Raw genomic sequence first — 18,964 nt, forward strand, 5'->3', positions numbered from 1 at the left:
GTTCCCTTCAGTGTTTCAATTTTAAGTAATATATTCCACAAAGATAGTATCATATGGACTAAACACTTCCTGATAGACTGATATGATAAAATATGCATGGTTATTTGGGGAAACAGAATTATGTGGTGTCAGTAATATCCTCGTTACTCAGAGAAGTGAAGCTATTTTTCCCATCCATGCTGAAGAATTAAATAAAAGGAACTAAAAGTACCATATTCAGTTGTTGACCAAAGAAATGGTCACTGTCATTAACTAGCTGAATTTAACTTAAGTTGTTATTAACACACTGAATGCATATTTGCTTAGTTGTTACCAGATGAAAGTATCTAATTTAATGATTAATAATCAAATGTATATTTAGATGTTAATTTTATTTTAAAGATGTACCAAGTAAACAACTGTTCATTTTCAGATGTAATTGAAATGGTAATAAGATGCTGACAGCTGAAGTGCATATATGAAGTGGCTCATAATAAAACTAAAGTGCACTAATGTAGTTTACTGGTGCAGGGGAAAGGTATTCATTTTGGACTCCAATGGCCTGGGTTTGGGAATGGGCCTTGTGCACCTGAAGGATTAGACTGGGTGTTGGGGAATAGCATGAAATGGCCAATGACCAGCAGCGATGAACCATGCCATAACCTGTGTGCATGCCATGTACACCTATATGACATGCATTGGGCATTTGTCACTCGCTTATACAAGATGGAGCCTTTAAAGCTTCTAGCCTCCCACAGAAGTCTTACAGGTTAATGCAACCACTGTACTCCCACAAAAGAGAGGCCAGCTGATCTCCAACATTTAAGATATGAAAGACTCGACAAGAAACTGCAGAGACGTAAGACTGTACATAGTATACAGAAGGAAATGGTACTTAAAATGTTCAAAACAATGTAGTGAATTAACCTGGGGATTCAGAAAGAATTACATCTCTCACATTAAGGGCTATGGTAAAAAGGTTTTATTTCCACGATGCGTAACTTGTGATTTAGAGACACTTTAGATGCAGTGAGGAAAGACCTCATTATTGACTAATACACATATCTCTGAATCATTGTTAACTACTGTAAATGCAGATCAATACTTTCTTATGGAACTAAACATTGGCAGGGCATTATTGTATTAGCACAGACAACCCCCTCATACACACACACACACACACACACACACACACACACACACACACACACACACACACACACACACACACACACACACACACACACACACACACACACACACACACCTGTCACTGTGTTGTGAGAGATCCCTTATGTCTTCTTTTCCTTATCCTCAAAAATCATGGATGGTTTCAGTCAGTCATTAATGCCAGACAGTAGAATTTCCCATTTCATCACCATCAACTCCCTTTTTGCCATTTTATTCTCAGGGGTCAGGTGTCACATCAACTGTCATCATCTCTCTGAATTCAGTGCCCCTCTCCTATGTTCTTCAGCAGTCATGCCTGACTGTTGCAGGTCTTTTCTCCCACAATCTATTCAACTCTTTGTTGGATGCCCTCCCTTCTTAATGTCTGTCCCAAATTTTCTTCAACAGATTGTTGTCTGCTTTCCTGCATATGTGTCCAACCACCATAATCTGTTTTCCTTGACCCTTTCTGCAGTTGGAGCTAATTAGGCTTCTCCTCTAATGTCATAATTTCTTGGTCTGTCCCACAGTTTGCATCTTTTCACCCATCTCAGGCAGTTCACCTCCATCACCTCTAGCTTCTTCAACTGCACAGCCTTCACTGCTCAGGTTTCTGTACTATATACTTTTCAGCTTCTTTCCCATTCTTCTGTCATACACTGCCCCTGACATTTTGTACAGACTGTATCACCTCTGATTCTAGCTTTGACCTCCTCATTCAGACTTCCCTTCTCCTCGACCATCCCCCGATATTTGAAGCTGCTAGCCTGTTCCACTCTCTTCCCTTCTATCTCAGTTCTCATCTTCTTCTAATTCCTGCCATTTGCTGTCATTACAATTGTGTTATCATAGGTTCATAGGTGTGTACTAGGCTAATGGCCCTGGAGCCTTTACAAGCCTAGCCCATAGGATTACCCTGGCATTGTGACCTTAGTTCCTAGTGCCTCTATTGAGTAGAGCCACTGGAATGATCCCAGGGGTGAATTTTCTATTTCCCATCCACTCATCAAGGTTTCTCTTGAAGAGGGCTAGTGAGGTGCTCTGCTTGACATGTATGGGAAATCTATTCCATAGCATGGGCAGTCTCTGGGTTATAAAACTGTCCCTCCAGCATGTTCTGTTGATTGTGGTAATGAGGTTGAGGTCTCTGGAGCGTGTGGTGCTAGAGATTGAGATTTCTTTAGATGTAGCATTTCTAATAGAGCTGGGTCAGACATGGATTTGTAAGTCAAGCAGAGATCGCCTCTAAGTAGGCGATATGAGACAGCGAATAGTTGGAGTTTTTTGAGTCTGTCCATACAGGACAAGTGTTTAAGGCCTAGGATCCTCTTTGTGAAGTACTTTTGTGGCCTCTCCAGTTGTTGCAGGTATCTAGTGAGGTACATGCCAAATGGGGCATTGTACTCGATTATTGTCCTAATGAGGGAAGAGCAGAGGGAGACAGTGACCTCTTTCTTACTGGATGCAAAACTCTTAGTAATGAGATGTACCACATAGAAGGACTTTCTGACCACAGTGGCAATGTGGTCGTCAAAAGAGAGGTTGCTCTCAACCTGTGTTCCCAGATCTCTTATAAAACTTTCTGTGTTCAGTGGACTACCATCAATGTGGTAATTCAAGGGAACCGTGTTTATCCCAAGGGGGGTGATGACACATTTTTTGGCATTGAGCTTAAAGCCATGATTCTGACACCAGTCTTTGGTCTCAGTGAGGCCTTTCTGTAGGATGTCAGCATCACCTGGGGAGTTAATAATAGCTCCCAACTTGCAATTGTCTGTGAACTTTGTCAGCCAGAGTCCCTTCGTGTTGGCCTGGACTTCAGAGAAGTAGATACCAAACAACAGAGGACCCAGGAACACTGTGGGACTCCATTCATGACTGGTCAGCAGTCTGACTTGGAGTCAGCTACTTTCACACTGTTGGTTGTATCTGTGAGCCAGTTTGCAACCCACCTAGTGATATAGGGGATGATGCCCAGCTTAGTGAGTTTTTCTATGACTCCTGAATGGGATATGGTATCAGAGGCCTTGGCCAGATCAAGGTAGGTTGTATGAACCACCTTGCCTTCATCCACAGCTCTGGTGACTGACTCATAGAAGTTGACCAAGTTGAGCAGGCATGATCTACCCTTCACAAAACCAAACTGTGTAGGATCCAGAGTTTGAGGATTCATATATATCCTTGTTTATTAGGTCCATGATGATGCGTTCCATAGCCTTGCATATCAGACTCATCAGGCTAATGGGGCGATAATTCCCAGGATCTGTACTCACTCCTCCTTTGTGGACAGGGATGAATGTAGCAGTGTGCCATTCGGTAGGGACAAGGCCTGAGGTGAGGTTGTGATTGAACAGGGCACACAGGTGAGGTGCAGGTTCACTCTGTAGTTAATGTAGAACACAGCCAGGGATATTGTCAGGTCCCATAGAAGCCGTATTCATGCCCTCGGACAGTGCTGTTTTAATCTTTGCAGCAGTAAAACTGGGTGCCTGGCAATCTGCTGGTATTGTGATTGGTCCTTTGGGGGGAGAGCAGTGAAGTTGGCACTGAATCTGTCGGCCAGTATATTGGCAATATCTTTTGGCTTGGTATAACAGGTACTATTGTGCAGTAGCTCAGACCAAATCTGGGTATTGCCGTGGAGGTTCTTTACATAACTATAGAAGGCCTTGTCGTTGTCTTTACTATCTGCTGCAATTTTGTTTTCATAGCTAGCTTTAGAGGATTTGATGAGGGATCTCAACTTTTGTTGAGGCTGATAAGGGAGTTTTTCCAGTCTTGGGACTTCACCTTATTCCACATCAGTTTCCTCCTTCTGTTGTAGAGTTAAGGCAGGGGACCACCAGATTGGCTTCCTTTTTTTGGAGGACAGCGTCTTGGTTCTATTGGGTATGGCGGGATCCATGCATTTGTATATGTGTTCATACAGTGCATTGGTGTATGATTCGGTGGTCATTCAACTATTCTCCATTTGCATGGGTGCTGTGAAGTTAGCCACCTCTGTTTTTAGGAGGCCAAAGTTAGCTTTGGAGAAGGTTTTTCATGGTGACTACCTTTGTGGCGGGTGAGTGGGATGGATGTGGATTTCCAAGGTGATTAGTTTGTGGTCAGATCTAACCTGGGAGGAGTTGACTGTTGGTGTAGAGCAATGGTCACCCATGTTAGTAATGACCAAGTCAAGGAAGTTGCTACCTCTAGTGGGGGTAAGAACGAGCTGGTTCAGGGCATCGGCATTAATGAATTCCGGGAAGCGATGGACAGGTGTATTGGTCCATGAGTAGTTTTATCAGTTAATGGAGGGGTAGTTGAAGTCACCCAGTATGAGAATGTTAGGTTGGACCCTAATATTCTCCAGGGTGCTTAGGAACATGGAGTGTGCGTCTTGGGACATGGTTGGGGACCTATAGCAGGCTATGACCTGAATCGCTGTCTTAGTCAGTGTTAGCTGCACGTGAAGTATCTCAGAGGCATTATGTTGAGCTACCAGTCTGGAGCTGTGCACATCCTTTATGAATATGGAAACACCACTGCCTTTGGAGCTTCTGTCCAAGTTCTAGGGCTGAAAGGTGTGGAATGAGTTATAGCCTGGTAGTGCAGGGGTGCTTTCTGCTGCCTTGAACCAGGTCTCTGTTACAGCACATATGTCAATGTTCTCTATTTTAAGGAGTGCTTCGAGCGAGTGCATTTTGAGAGTTAGACTTCTAGCATTGAGCAGCATGACCCTCAGATTGCATTTGTTTGTAGCTGGTATGGTGGTAATTTGATCTTTGGAACACCACCTAAAAAAGCCACTATAGGGGTTGCAAGAGCCTTGGACAGTATCTGGAAGCCCAGGGGTGACAGATGCAGGCCATCTCTGGCAAAGCATCGACGTCTGTCAATCATGTCATCCCAGGCAGACATCTGTATTCAGTTTTATGCCATGTGCCTTCAGTTTTGCATTCCATTCCCTATCATCTACTGAAGTGCTTGTTCAGAGCCTGAATACAGCAGTTTTGCAAATCTGTCCCCACCAACCTGTTTACTGATGTAGTCACTTACCAGTTTGAACAACAGTGGGCTAAGAGCTGAACTTCCTATCCTTGAATAATTCTATGGTAGTACAAAAGCTGTTACACTCATAACTTTCTAAGTTTGTAGGAGGCATAATTCAAATCTGTCTCTGATTTTTAGCTCTGTCTTGATTTCTTGCACTACAAGTTTGACAGTTATGCCTACTGTTTCCTGTCTCTTTCCCTCATACATCACAAACTGTTGAAGGCATTGAATAATGCCAGACATCCTCGATATATTTTGAAAAACACTGCTGTTCTAACTTATCGGTTGGTGTAGAGGGTTAGTGCTGAGGTTGACTGTAGAAAGATTGCAGGGCTTGAATGCTTTCCCCCAATTCTGTTTTTTGTTCATGGCATTCCTGATGTCTTGTGTTGATACAGAGGGATAACGCCCTCTGTAGGGAAATGGGAGGGTGCAGAGCTGGAACTCATTTTAGTACTTCTAAGACATGCTGCTTGCAATAGTATTCTTTGTGGTTAGTGGTTCTACACAGCAGTTTTTTTTTTTAATTAGGTGTCTTCAAGGCATGCTATCAGGAGTATCCCAGGTATCTAGTGTTCATTTGGCCCATTTGAAGAGTTAAGCTGATGGCTAGTGTTTCCCCTGACCCATATCTGAAAAGTTATTCCTGTGACTAGTGGTTCTCCAACCCAATATTTCTGGTTTTGTTCTTTAGTCTAGGGTGTATGGAAGTATGACAGGCACCCCAACACACACACACACACACACACACACACACACACACACACACACACACACACACACACACTCACATATGGAGCCCCTCACATACACACACTTGCACACCCCATAACAAACTACCTGACCTCTAAACTCATCAGCACTTACCTCGACACAACGGATGAACATAATTTTACTGTGAGCAGCCAGAAGCAGCCATGCTAGTTACGTAGTCTATCATTTGTCTGCGTAAATGTCTTCCTGCAGGCAGGTCAGAGGGAAATCACATGGCTAATTAGTATATACCTCTCCTTCAGAATGTCTCATTAGCATTTAGCATGGCCACATTGGCAATCCAAAGCTCTGCTGTAACGATTCATGTGGCAATACCATGGTTACTGCGGCATATATACCTCCTGTGCCCAGGAAGTGGTAACCTTTCTATAACTGGGCTTATGTCTGGAGATTCAGCATATTCTGCTGAATCTTTTTCTAGATGCACATCACATGCTAGAAGAGTTAGAGATGTGGTATTACATATATCTGTTTTAATAAGTATAACCTACCTTGTCTAATTAATAAACAGTTTTAGCATAATATCCTACTAAACTTTTAAAGAAATGGAGATGGACGTTGTGCTGTCTGTCTTTAAAACTGTGAGTTAATGTAAGACGATACATATCATATGGCTTCCAATCTTGGAAGCACTTTAAGCAAAGCTCTTGCAATTAATACATCACATACCTTTTGCATGTTGATTTTAGACCTTCCTGAAATACTTCAACAAAAGTATATTGCAGTCTTTATATGAAATCACATTTAAAGTCAGAATTCAATGACTACTGCAGAGTGCATGCGGTAGGTGTGTTAATCTGTTGATGCAATAATTCTAATAAATGTGCAGCTTCTGGCAATTTTTGAAAATCCCATTAGATGTCATTGAAATGACAACCTCAAGTGGCCCACATTCTGCATCTTTCTTCAGTACATGTTTTGTCCCAAAAGGGTAAAGTCATTGTCATGGTCTAGACTCAAGGGTTATCTTACAGCTCTCAGTGATAAACACATGTGAAAAGGGGGTATGTGCTGGGATAGTAAGATGAGAGAGTGGGATGACTTCATTAGCAGCCATGTATATTGATGCTTAAAAAAATATTGTAAAGTGGATCATGCAGCATGGATGTTGAGAGAGAGAGAGAGAAGGTGACATTTAAGGAATTAATCTCCTAGAGGTAGTAGAAGGAAGACATTTATAAAAATCAGTGGATATTTTTCTTCATTTAATGAAACAGACATGGATAGATTGGGACGTTTTTGTGACTGTAAGAGGGTTGGGGACCCAGTACTGGAGTATTAGGCCCTTGTGTTACTGTGGTAAATAGGAGTGGGGAGGAAAGGACATAGATGGAAGGAAAGCATCTTTATTTTGTTTATTATCTGTTCAGTAAATGGGGAGGCACAACTGCTGAATGCAGCAGTTAAATACTCTGCAACACTGGACAACCGTCCATGCCATACTGTAGAAGTGCTAACAATGACAGAGTAGGCACCATAGTGAAAAATATAGTCACGGCAGTGGGTGGCATATGGACCTTCCTCATGATGACAATAGTAAAATGTGCATTTTTGTGATGTTTTCCATATGTGCTAAATATGTTTTACATTAGAAAGATGAAAAGGAGCATGTGGGAAGTCTCCACTGTTCCTGCATTCCTGGGCATGTGACTTTGTGGCTTCTGAGTCTAGACCACCTGCTGCCCAGAAACAGTACTGCTTCTCACAGTTTCCTTATGTTTTATAAGCTGCCTTTGAAAATGGTTGCTGCTGAAAGTCAGTACACTAGGAAGATCTATTTCATCTCCTTCTTAAAATGATTGGGTGTATTGATTGTTTTATGAAGGTTTTAGTATTAGATTCAAATGGCACAGGTATTCTAACATTATTTCTTATGTAACATCATCATGAAATGCACTAGTTCTGTGACCTGCTAATGAGATCACCATCATCATCATCATCATCATCAACAACCTCCTTTTTTATCATTTTTATATGGAGTTGAGTTGTCATTTCAACTGTCACCATCTCTCTTGATTCAATGCCACTCTCATACCTTGTTCGACAGTCATGCCTGACTGTCACAGGTCTTTTTTCATACAATTGTTTCCTTTTTCCTGTCAGTCCCAAATCTTCTTCAGCAGACTGTCTTCTGCCTAATCTGTTCTCATAGACCTCTGCAATTGCTGCTACTTGACCTTCTGCTCTGATGCCCTTATTTCTTCTTCTGTCCCATAGTGTGCATCCTGACATCAATCTCAGGCACTTCATCTCCATCACCTCTAGTTTCCTCAATTGCTCTGCCTTCACTGTCCAGGTTTTTGTGCCAAACCAGACAGACAGTACTGGTTGAAACATTGTTTTGTACCCCTTAAGTTTCAGCTTCTTTGGCATTCTTGTATCATACCCTGATACTCTGAGCCAGCTGGCTTTATTTCCTCTAATTCTAATCTTGGTCTCATCATTCAAACTTCACTTCACCTCAACCACTCCTCTCAGGTAATTGAAGCTGTCAGCTTTTTCCACTATTTCCCTTTCTATCTCAGTTCTCTGCTTCTTCTGATTTCCCACTTAAAACTTGAAAATGTCAAAAAGTTTACAGCCACACAAAGCCACTCAACAAATTAAATCCAGTGATCTGTTTCTTCAAAAAATTTAATTTGTTGAGTGGCTCCATGCGGCTGTGAACTTTTTTGGCTTCTTCTGACATTCCCATTTGCTGACATTACAACAGTCTTACTGTACTCCATTTCAAACCTAGTGCCTTAAATTTTCCATTCCATTCCCCTATTCTTTGTTGAAGTTCTTGTCCAAAGTCTGCTTGTAGCACCACATTGTCTGCATATAGCAGTTTTATTGACTTGTCTCTGCTTGCTAATGTATACCATCACCGGTATGAACAGCAGTGGGCTCAGGACTAAACCTTGATGCACACCCATTTCCACTGAGAACCTCTCTGCAAGTCCGAACACTGCTTGCACTTTTATTATTGGGTCCCTGTATAAAGCCTGTACTAATTCTACTAATGTTTCTAGGACTTCAAACCACTGCACGACTGCCCAAATCAGCTTTCTTGGACCCTTGTTATATGCTTTCTCTCAATGTAGAATTACCAGTTGGACTCTTTCCTCATTTTTAGTTTCTTCTCAGCTATCTGACTCACTGCAAATATTGGGTCATTTTTGCTGCATTGTGATCTGAATCTAAATTGCTCATCTCCTATCTTACTTTCTACTACACTGTGTATTTGTTTATCAGTCACCATCTCCAGAACTTCCATGCAGTTTAACAGGAGATTCATACCAATGTACTGCCCACAGTAGTGAATGTCCCCTTTGTTGTTGTACCTTGGCACTAGTATGCTTATTCTCCAGTCATCTGTGATATGCCTTTCTCTCCATACTACTATAAACACCCCCAGCAGCCATTTCTCCCCTAATGCACCCAACATCTTAATCATATGTGGTGCACCACAAGGCTCTATCTTGGTCCTGTCCTCTTTAATATTCTCACCAACACTCTCCATACATCCAAACAACAGGCCTCCCTAATGTAAGATGCAAATGACTCCACACTTGTATCCACATCAGACAACCTGGCACATCTCCAAAAATTTATTCAGGAAACGTATACAACCATTGTAATTTGGCTTTAAGAAAACAAGTCATGCTCACCCCACCAAAAAAAATGCTTCATTTTTTTCCTCAAAAACCTATCTCATGAAAAAAAATTCTCTCATAATACAACCATTGAAGTCACTTCTCATAGCACATTATTAGGGAAGATAGTGGATGATAACTTAAATGTGACCTGCATGTACAAAATTGTATAAAACATCACCAAAAACTAGGGATGCTTTACAGACCTTCTCACCAATGCTAAAACTGCACCTGCCATTACTTACCTTCTCCCCCTCACTAGTTTATGGCACTCCCATCCTTGCTAACCTCCAGGCATGGCAAAAAGCAAAACTTGAACAATGCTATAATAAAGTGTTTAACTTTGCAGCAAATACCCCAAATACCCCTTTCAGAACCTAGCACTGTGTGGCACTAAAAAGCTGTTAGAACTACCCCATCAACTAAGATATACACAGCTTCTTAACCATCTGTAAAATCATCCAGCATCCATCTGCTTGTCAAGCACTATATAACATTCTACACAATTATGTTCCCACTGTTGTTACAATCCCATGACCAAAAACTCCTCTCTGTTCACAAACCTATCAGATCTGCTGGGCATGGTCTGTATTTGTACCATGTTACTAAGGCCTGGAACTCCTTGCCTATATCCATCAGATCAATACCCTCCCACCAGTCCTTTAAAATAATTCTGTAAGACTTCCTAGTCAAATTCTGACTGTGTTCTGGCTCAACCCCAGAATAAACTATACCTGTAAATATGAACAAGTACCTATTTATACCTTACACTTCCTTACTCTCCCTTCTTCATTCACTTCCTTACTTCAGATAATGTGTCTGCTATCTAAATATGTCATAACCTTGTTTTTTTTCTACCATTTCATATTGCAATTGCTGTTTGTACTATACTAACTTACCTTAAATTTCACTAAATTGGATAACATTTATTTAAATATTAAACTATTGTCATACGAGTTGTATCAGTTCTTACCCAATGTTTTCACTTTATGTCTAATTCAGAATAATTCTTTATACTGTAGATGTTTTAATTGTTTTTTATTGATTATTTTTGAAGTGTGAAATTATTGTTCTTAAAATGTTTCCCAGTAATCAAATGTCAATGAATAAATAAAATAAATGTCTGCTGTGACCTCATGTAAGCCTGCTGCTTTCCCTGACTTCATTTTCCTTAGTGCTGTCCTTACTACTTCTAGGGTGGGCTTCCCTCTCTTCTTTCATCGCAGACTGTGGCTGGGGCAGTACAGTTTCTGTGGGGTTTTCATCATTCACAAGGTACTGAAAGTACTCCTTCCATCTGCCTTTGATATCCTGTGGACTGGTGAACAGATAGTTGATGGCATCCCTTATGAAGGGTCTGTGAAGTCTATCTTCTTTATCTTTCTGTCATTGCCTTGCAACCTGATAGTTTCTTTGTACCAACTATAGAGTTCCTCTGGTATGTTGTTCTTTGCTATTGCAACTGCTCTCTTAGCCTCTTTGTTAGTCAACCAGTATTCCTTCTTAGCCTGGCCTGTGTTTTCTATCCTACAGTTTTTCCTGAACCCTTTATTTCTTTTCATGGGTTCCTAGACTTCCGCATTCCATCTCAAGCTTTCATTATTGTCTTTATTTCCATTCCTGGCTCAGTCACATATGTGGTCAATAGTCCTCACACATGCTGTTTTCAGATAATGCCATTCTTTTTAACTCCTCCAATTTTCTCTTTCTCCATGATGCTACAGTCCTGCTATTTCCTTGAACTGTTGTGCTTTCTATCCAGCTAACTTCCAGGTCTATAGCCTAGTCTCTGTTAACCTTAGAGCCTTTTATAAGACAAACAGAAGCTAAGGCTGCAGAAAGATGGGTGAGCCGGTAAAAATCACAAGTTTATTACAAAGGTTATAAAGATTTATTATATTTCTGTCTTTGCCTTGCAAACAATAAACTTTACAACAGAAGGAAGAAACTGTTGCAGAAAAAGGTGAAGTTCCAATACTGGAAAAACTCCCTTATTAGCCTAAACAAAATTTTGAGATGCCTCATCAAAACCTCTAAAGCCAGCTATGAAGGCAGAATTGCGGCAGACACTAAAAACAACCACAAAGCCTTCTATAGTTATATCAAAAATCTCCACACCAATACCCAGGTTTGCTCTGAGTTACTGCACAATGGTACCTCCTATACTGAGCCAACAGATATTGCCAACATACTGGCCAACAGATTCAGTGTCAACTTTACCCCCCCCCAAAGGACCAATCACAATACCGGAGGAATGCCAGGCACCCAGCATTACTGCAGCACAGGTTAAAGCTTCATTGTCCAAGGCCAAGAATACAGCTTCCATGGGACCCGACAGTATCCCTGGGTGTGTTCTACATGAAGTACAAAGTGAGCTGGCACCACATCTGTGTGCCCTGTTCAATCACAGCCTCACCTCAGGCTTTGTCCCTACTGAATGGCACACTGCTACAATCATCACTCTCCATAAAGGGGGAGCGACTACAGACCCTGGGAATTATCGCTCCATTAGCCTGATGTGTCTAATATGTAAGGCTATAGAGCTCATCATCATGGACCTAATTAACAAGGATATAGGGAATCTCCAAACTCTAGATCCCATGCAATTTGGTTTTGTGAAAGGTAGATCATGCCTGCTCAACCTGGTTGACTTCATTGAGTCAGTCACCAGAGCTGTGGATGATGGCAAGGCAGTTCATACAGCCTACCTTGATCTGGCCAAGGATTTTGATACCATTCCCCACTCAGGAATTATTGATAAACTCACCAAACTAGGCATCAACCCCTCCATCACTAGGTGGGTTGCAAATTGACTCACAGATAGAACCCACAGTGTGAAAGCAGCAGACTCCAAGTCAGACTGCTGACCAGTCATGAGTGTAGTCTAAAAGGGATCAGTCCTGGGTCTTCTCCTGTTTGGCATCTACTTCTCAGAAGTCCAGGTCAACATGGTGGGACTCTGGCTTACCAAGTTCACAGACAACTGCAAGCTGGAAGCCATTATTAACTCCCCAAGTGATGTAGACATCCTACAGAAAGTCCTCACTGAGACCAATGACTGGTGTCGAAACCATGGCCTTAAGCTTAATGCCAAAAAATGCGTCATCACCCCTTTTGGGAAAAACTCAGTTTCCACTAATTACCACATTGATGGAAGCCCACTGAACACTGAAGGTGTTATAAGAGATCTGGGGACACAGATTGACAGCAACCTCTCCTTCAACCACCACATTGCCACTGTGGTCAGAAAGTCCTTCTATGTGGCACATCTCATTTCCAAGGGTTTGCATCCAGGAAGAAAGAGGTTATCATCTCTCTCTGCTCTTCCCTCATTAGGCCAATCTTCAAGTATAATGCCTTATTTGGCATGTATCTTACTAGACACATGCAACAGCTGGAAAGGCCACAAAAGTACCTCATGAAGAGGATCCTGAGCCTTAAACACATGTTATACACGGACAGACTCAAAAAACACCAACTATTCTCTGTCTTATATCGTCTACTAAGAGACAATCTCTGCTTGACTTACAAAGCCATGTCTGACCCAGGTCTGTTAGAAATGTGACATCTAAAGAAATCCCAATCCCTCTGCACCTCACGCTCCAGAGACCTCAACCTCATTACCACAATCTACAGAACATACTGGAGGGACAGGTTCATAACCCAGAGGCTGCCCATGCTCTGGAATAGACTTCCTGTACATGTCAAGCAGAGCACCTCACTGGCCCTCTTCAAGAAAAATCTTGATGAGTGGATGGGAAATAGAAATTTCACCCCAGGGATCACTCCAGTCGCTCTACTTGATAGAGCCACTGGGAACTAATGCCGGACAGCAAGATGCCAGGGCACTTCTATGGGCTAGGCTTGTAAAGGCTCCAGGCCATTGAATCTATGACCCTATTAGTGCTTGTGTCCCCGTACATCTGTGGACGTCATCAGGTAAAACAAAATGTTACTTCTTCTTCTTTTGGCTTTCCCCGGTTAGGGGTTGCCACAGCAGATCACCTGTCTGCTCATGATTGGCAGTGGAGTTTTACAGTGTCGAGTTGCCAGCTCGGCCCCAACCTTCCATAGAAGGCACACACATGCACACACTCATGGCTAGGGCCAGTTTAGAGTGTCCAATCCACCTACAGCATGTCTTTAGGATGTGGGAGGAAACCGGAGCACCTGGAGGAAACCCACACGACCACAGGGAGGACATGCAGACTTCGACACAGAAGGCACCCCAGCCAAGGATCGAACCAGAGAACCTCTTACTGTGAGGTGGCAATGCTAACTGCTGCACCACCGCAGCCACCCCTATAAAACAAAATGTTACTGTCTTTAATTAAATAGTCTTTGAATTTAAAATAATAGTGATGTCAGTTCCACTTCCGAGTTTAGTATAGGCTAAAATGCATTAAAAAGTTACTTAAACCTAATACATTTTCTTAAAATTAAATAAATGGACATGCATGTTTCAGCCTTCTTATGACCTCATCAGTACAGCATAAGTGGACTATTTCAAATAGACTATTTAATTAAAGACAGTAACATTTTGTTTTATCTGATGAAGTTCACAGATGTAAGTGGACGAACCCGCTAATGTTTACAACCTTTGTAATACACTTGTGATTTTTACTTTCTTGCCCATCTTTCTGCAACCTTAGCTTCTGCTCATGTTATGAGGTTTGTAAGTGTTCGTGAGCTGTTTACAACTTTAGAGCTTTCCCTGACCACTGCTTGCAGATGACTGTGGCAACCAGTGGTTTATGCTGTGGGCCTTCTGTTTCACTGGAGATGACTTTCAATTGTTGATTCTACTACAGCACCCTTTACCTACTAAGAAGGAGACTATCTGAGTTGCATGTCAGCGACTCATGTATGTGATCTGATCTTATGACTGTCTCTATTGCTGAACCATGTGTTGGGCACTATAGCATGTTCTGTCTGAATTGATATGTGCATGCAGGTTTCCTATTATCAACGCCTACTCATGTTTTCCTGCTTTATCTCAAAAGTCCTGCAATTCTTGCCAGAATGCACTCTTAGCCTAGTTATTACAACCCTTCTGTGGTGTGCAAGTTCAGATTGTGAGTACTGCCCTGCCCTTATACAGGAGTAAGATTGCCATGAGTCTGTCACTAATTCTGATGACATTCCTGACTTCCATCTGAAGCCTCTCCCTCATCACAATTCTCACACCATTTTTAGACTATCCTCCTCTTCCCGAATAGTAGACTCTAGATCCCAAGTCAAGTGTTTTTGCTGCACTGCCCTTCCATCTTATTTCCTGGATACAGAAGATGTCCAGCCTACTTCTTACCATTATATCATCCACTTCCAAACTCTGTCCCATCAGTGAAGCTATATTTAGTGCAGTAATCCTTAGTTCATGTTTAGCAAGTTGACTGGTTTATTGTCAAGCTTTCACTCAACAGAGCTATCACAGATAACCCAAGCTGGGTAACTGGACACCAGCCAGCCAGTAGCTTATTGATCCAAGGCTGCTGGGCTTCATGGCAGTCACTCATTGATCCCTAGAAGCATATAGACCCCTGCCAAAGTTAGCATTGGTCCTTGGCATAGGTCAGGGTAGGCTGGGTCCTGAAAACAGCTCATCACCAGCAAATACCCATGCCCATGTTTGGCAACATTAGTCAATGTGACCCAATCACCTAAAGCTAATTTTTATACCATTGAGTGGCTAACCCTGACATGGTGTGCAGTCTGTGATCCATGTTCTTCTATCCAGAGGATACTGCTCACTAAAGTTTATGCCCAAAGCAGAAATAGACACAGCTGGCATAATGGCTTAGATCCTCACCTGTAATATCCAAGGTACAAAATTCAGTCCTGACCTCTGGCCAATGCCTGTATGCAGTTTGATAGTCTCCCTGTGTCTCTGTGGGGTACCTCCCAAAAAACATGTTGAGCCTTTCCACTTCAACCTCATCAAAGAATGGAGTTGTGGGTAGCAGTACAGATTCTAGATGATGCCAATCAGGGGAAGAGCTGCATTGACTTGGTAAAGAGATACCCATTAATATTTCCTTTTCTTCAACAAGGGAGACAGTGTCTTTTATTTATTTATTTTATTTATTTGACATTTGTTGACCGGGGTAGTCCGACTGGGACAGAGCCCTTTTTCAGCAGAGTCCCAGGGAGAAAAGCTCCAATGTACAGTAGAAGAATACAAACAATCCTGCTATTTACACAATACACAATAGAAGAATGCAAAAATAGTGGAACATACATTTTGCTAAATACACAAATAGATTGTTAATTGTATTTAAATAGGGAAGGCAAGTGAGAGTTTAACACAGATACAGTTAGATAGCTGCTTAGTGTTATAATGGAGCCTGAGCAGATGGAGAGTAGTTGAGGGTGATGTAAGTAGGATAAGTTGGGGGGGGGGTAGGAACAGTGGGATTTGGGGGGAGCTTTCAGAGTTAGTCTAGGGGTGATTATGAGTTGATAGGTTTATGGATTAGCAGTTGTAAGGGTCCTAGTATGAAATAGATAGCCTGTGAAGAGTTAGGAAAAGTTATGTACTTACTGACAAGAGGTAGGTAGGAGAGAGCAGGCCTTGAGGTATAAATGTAAAGGATGGCAGGAAGGAGGCATGTGGGGAAAAGGGGGGGTTGATAGGTAGTAGGGAGGGAGGATGAGATGGAAAGTAGTCTGATGAAGGGAGGGAGAGAGGTGTGAAGAGACTAAGATGTGTACTAGGTTCAAGGGGTGAGGTTGCAGGGGCAAGTTGTGAGGTGGGTAAGGTAGTGTTTAAGAGAGATCTTGAAAGCGTGGGTCTAGGGTAGGCTTCTTAAAGTCAAGGGAAGCTTGTTCCAGAGGATGGCTGGAGAGTAGCTGTATAAGTTCTGTTCTGCACATTTGTTAGATTTGTAAATTTGTAGCAGATTTTGATCTGAACTCCTTAGTGATTGAGTGGGAGTGTAGAGGGAGACTAGTGAAGAGAGACTTGGACAGGAGCATGGTTTGTTGAGAATGGAGCGGATAGTGAGAAGTTGGGTAAATTTGAGGTGGTTTGGAAACTCAAGCCAGTGTAGTGACTTGAGGGCCAGACAGTGGTGAGATTTGGGTGGTAAGTTTGCAGCAAATCTAGCCACTTTGTTGTAGTTAGATTCAAGTTTGGAGAGAAGTGTAGACTGGAGGTTAGTATAGATTTGTGCGCTATAGAAGAGGTTGAGGAGGAGGTAGGCATTGGCTAGAGTTATTGTAGTTTCAGGAGTGAGAAATGTTTTTTTTCTATAAAGAAGGCCAAGCTTTTTATGGGTTTTCTTAATACTGTGGTGAATGTGAAGGTCAAATTTCAGCTTGTTGTCTATGATTACTCCGATGAGCTTGGTATGGGTATCTGGTGCTATTATGGTGTTGTTGGTGAAGAGATGGTGAAGGAGGATTTAAATGAGAAGTGGGATTTTGGGAGAAAGAGTAGCAGTTTTGTTTTTTTGGGATGAGATGGTGTTGAGTTAGCCAAGTTTTGGTGTGGTTAAATAATGCTTCTGTGAGGGTTAGTAGTTCAGTTGGGTTATCAGCTATAGATATAATGGTAGAGTCATCTGCGTACTGTATGAGGGATGATTGGGGACAAGACTTTTGGAATTCATTGGTAAAGATGTTAAAATGGAGGGGTCCAAGTTTGGAGCCCTGTGGGACACCTGTTTTAATAGGGAGAAAAGGAGACAGAGCAGAGAGCCATTTGACAGATCAGTGCCAGTCTGAGAGGTAGTTGGTAAACCAAGAAATATTGTTGGGGAAAGGTTAAGTTGAGAAAGTTTTGAGAGAAAGATTGGATGAGAGACAGTGTCAAAGGCTTTGGACAGATCTAAGAATAGACAAGAAATTAGTTTGTTGTTGTCTCTGGCTTAAGAGATGGTATTGGTGAAGGAGATGAGAGCAGTGGAGGTGCTGTGGTGTGGATGAAAGCCATGTTGGGTAGGGGTGATCAGGTTGTGATATAGGAGGTGGGCCATGATTTGTTTGTGTACAAAGTGTTCTAGGACTTTGGAGAGGGGAGAAATTATAGCAATTGGTCGAAAGTTTGAGAGTTCTAAGGAATTGCTACCTTTGTGTATAGGAATTGTATAGAATTTTTTCCAAAGAGTTGAAACAGTTGATTCTGTGATAGAGCAGTTAATTAGGATGGAAACTGGGTATGCTATGGATGGTGCAGCATATTTTAGGAAGAGAGATGGTAGGTTGTCTGCTGATGTGCAGGGTTTGAGCTTGAGGAGGAGATTTTTAATATAGCTTGTGGGGACTGTTTTTAGGGAGAGGAGGGAGTTAACTTGAGGTGTTGTCGTAATGTGCGGGGGGTGAGTGTAGGGGACAATTCTGCATTAGTTGACTTATTGTGTTGACAAAATAGGAGTTAAAGGAGGAGGCAGTTTCGAGGGTTGAGTTATTGGGGCAGGGGGTGGGTGTTGATGGATTACTTGGCTGGAGAATTTGGTTGATAGTGCTCCATATCTTTTTAGGGTTACTGGATTGTGAGGACTGAGGCTGGTGATAGAAATTCTTTTTGTCTTGATTAATTTGTTTTTTGGTGAGATTTCGGAGTTCCCTGTAGGTTTGGAAGTGACATGGAGATTTAGTCTTGGACCAGGGTTTCCCCACGTAGTCTCTTTTTTGTATGAGAGTATGGGTTGTGTGTGTTAGCCAGGGGGAGTTGTGGGATTTGACTTTGACATTATGTGGAGGGGCAAGGGAAATGAGTATGTTGAGGAAAGTGGAGTTAAAGAATGAGATAGCATCATCAAGGGGTAATGTAAAGAGGGAGGTCCAGTTTATTTGAGAAAGGGTGTAATTAAATGTGTCATGGCTAAAAGTAGATAGTTTTCGGGATTCTTTATATTTGTGGGGTTTGGGAATGGGAGGGATTCGGAGGGTTTGTATGGAGCAGTGATCACTTATGGAATCATGTAGTGTTTCAGTGTGAGGGTAGAGGTTGGGATTGGTAACGAGGATCCAGTCAATGATGGAGCTAGAGTTGGAGGATTTCTTAAGGAATGTGGGAGAGGAGATGAGCTGAGTGAAACCATAGAGGTTTATGCTGGTGGAAGGTGAGTTACTGGTAAGGGTAAGCCAATTGATATTAACATCATCCAGTGTAATGGTTTCATTGGGGATATGGTCAGATAACCCGTTTAGAATCTGTTCTAGTATGGGTATGTTGTCACCAGGTGGTATGTAGATGGCAGCTACTGTTATGGTTTTGTGAGGATTGGGTTGGCTATTAGAAGCTCAGCTGGGATGAAGGAGGGAGGTGGATTGGATGGGAGGTTAGTGTTAGGTGATTGGAATACAGAATAGCAACACCACCTCCTTTCTTATGGGTTCTGTCTAGGTGGAGAATGTTGTAT

At 42.1% G+C, this 18,964-nt stretch overlaps 1 protein-coding gene across 3 annotated transcripts in view; it reads left to right on the plus strand.

Moving 5' to 3' along the window:
* ANXA6 (annexin A6) overlaps nt 1-18,964 on the plus strand; it is a 779,963-nt gene that overhangs the window by 557,927 nt on the left and 203,072 nt on the right. The gene's annotated exons all lie outside the window — the stretch shown is intronic.

Source organism: Protopterus annectens, chromosome 6.part1, assembly GCF_019279795.1.
Source record: "Protopterus annectens isolate FY-2018-M chromosome 6.part1, PAN1.0, whole genome shotgun sequence".
Taxonomy (NCBI): domain Eukaryota; kingdom Metazoa; phylum Chordata; order Ceratodontiformes; family Protopteridae; genus Protopterus; species Protopterus annectens.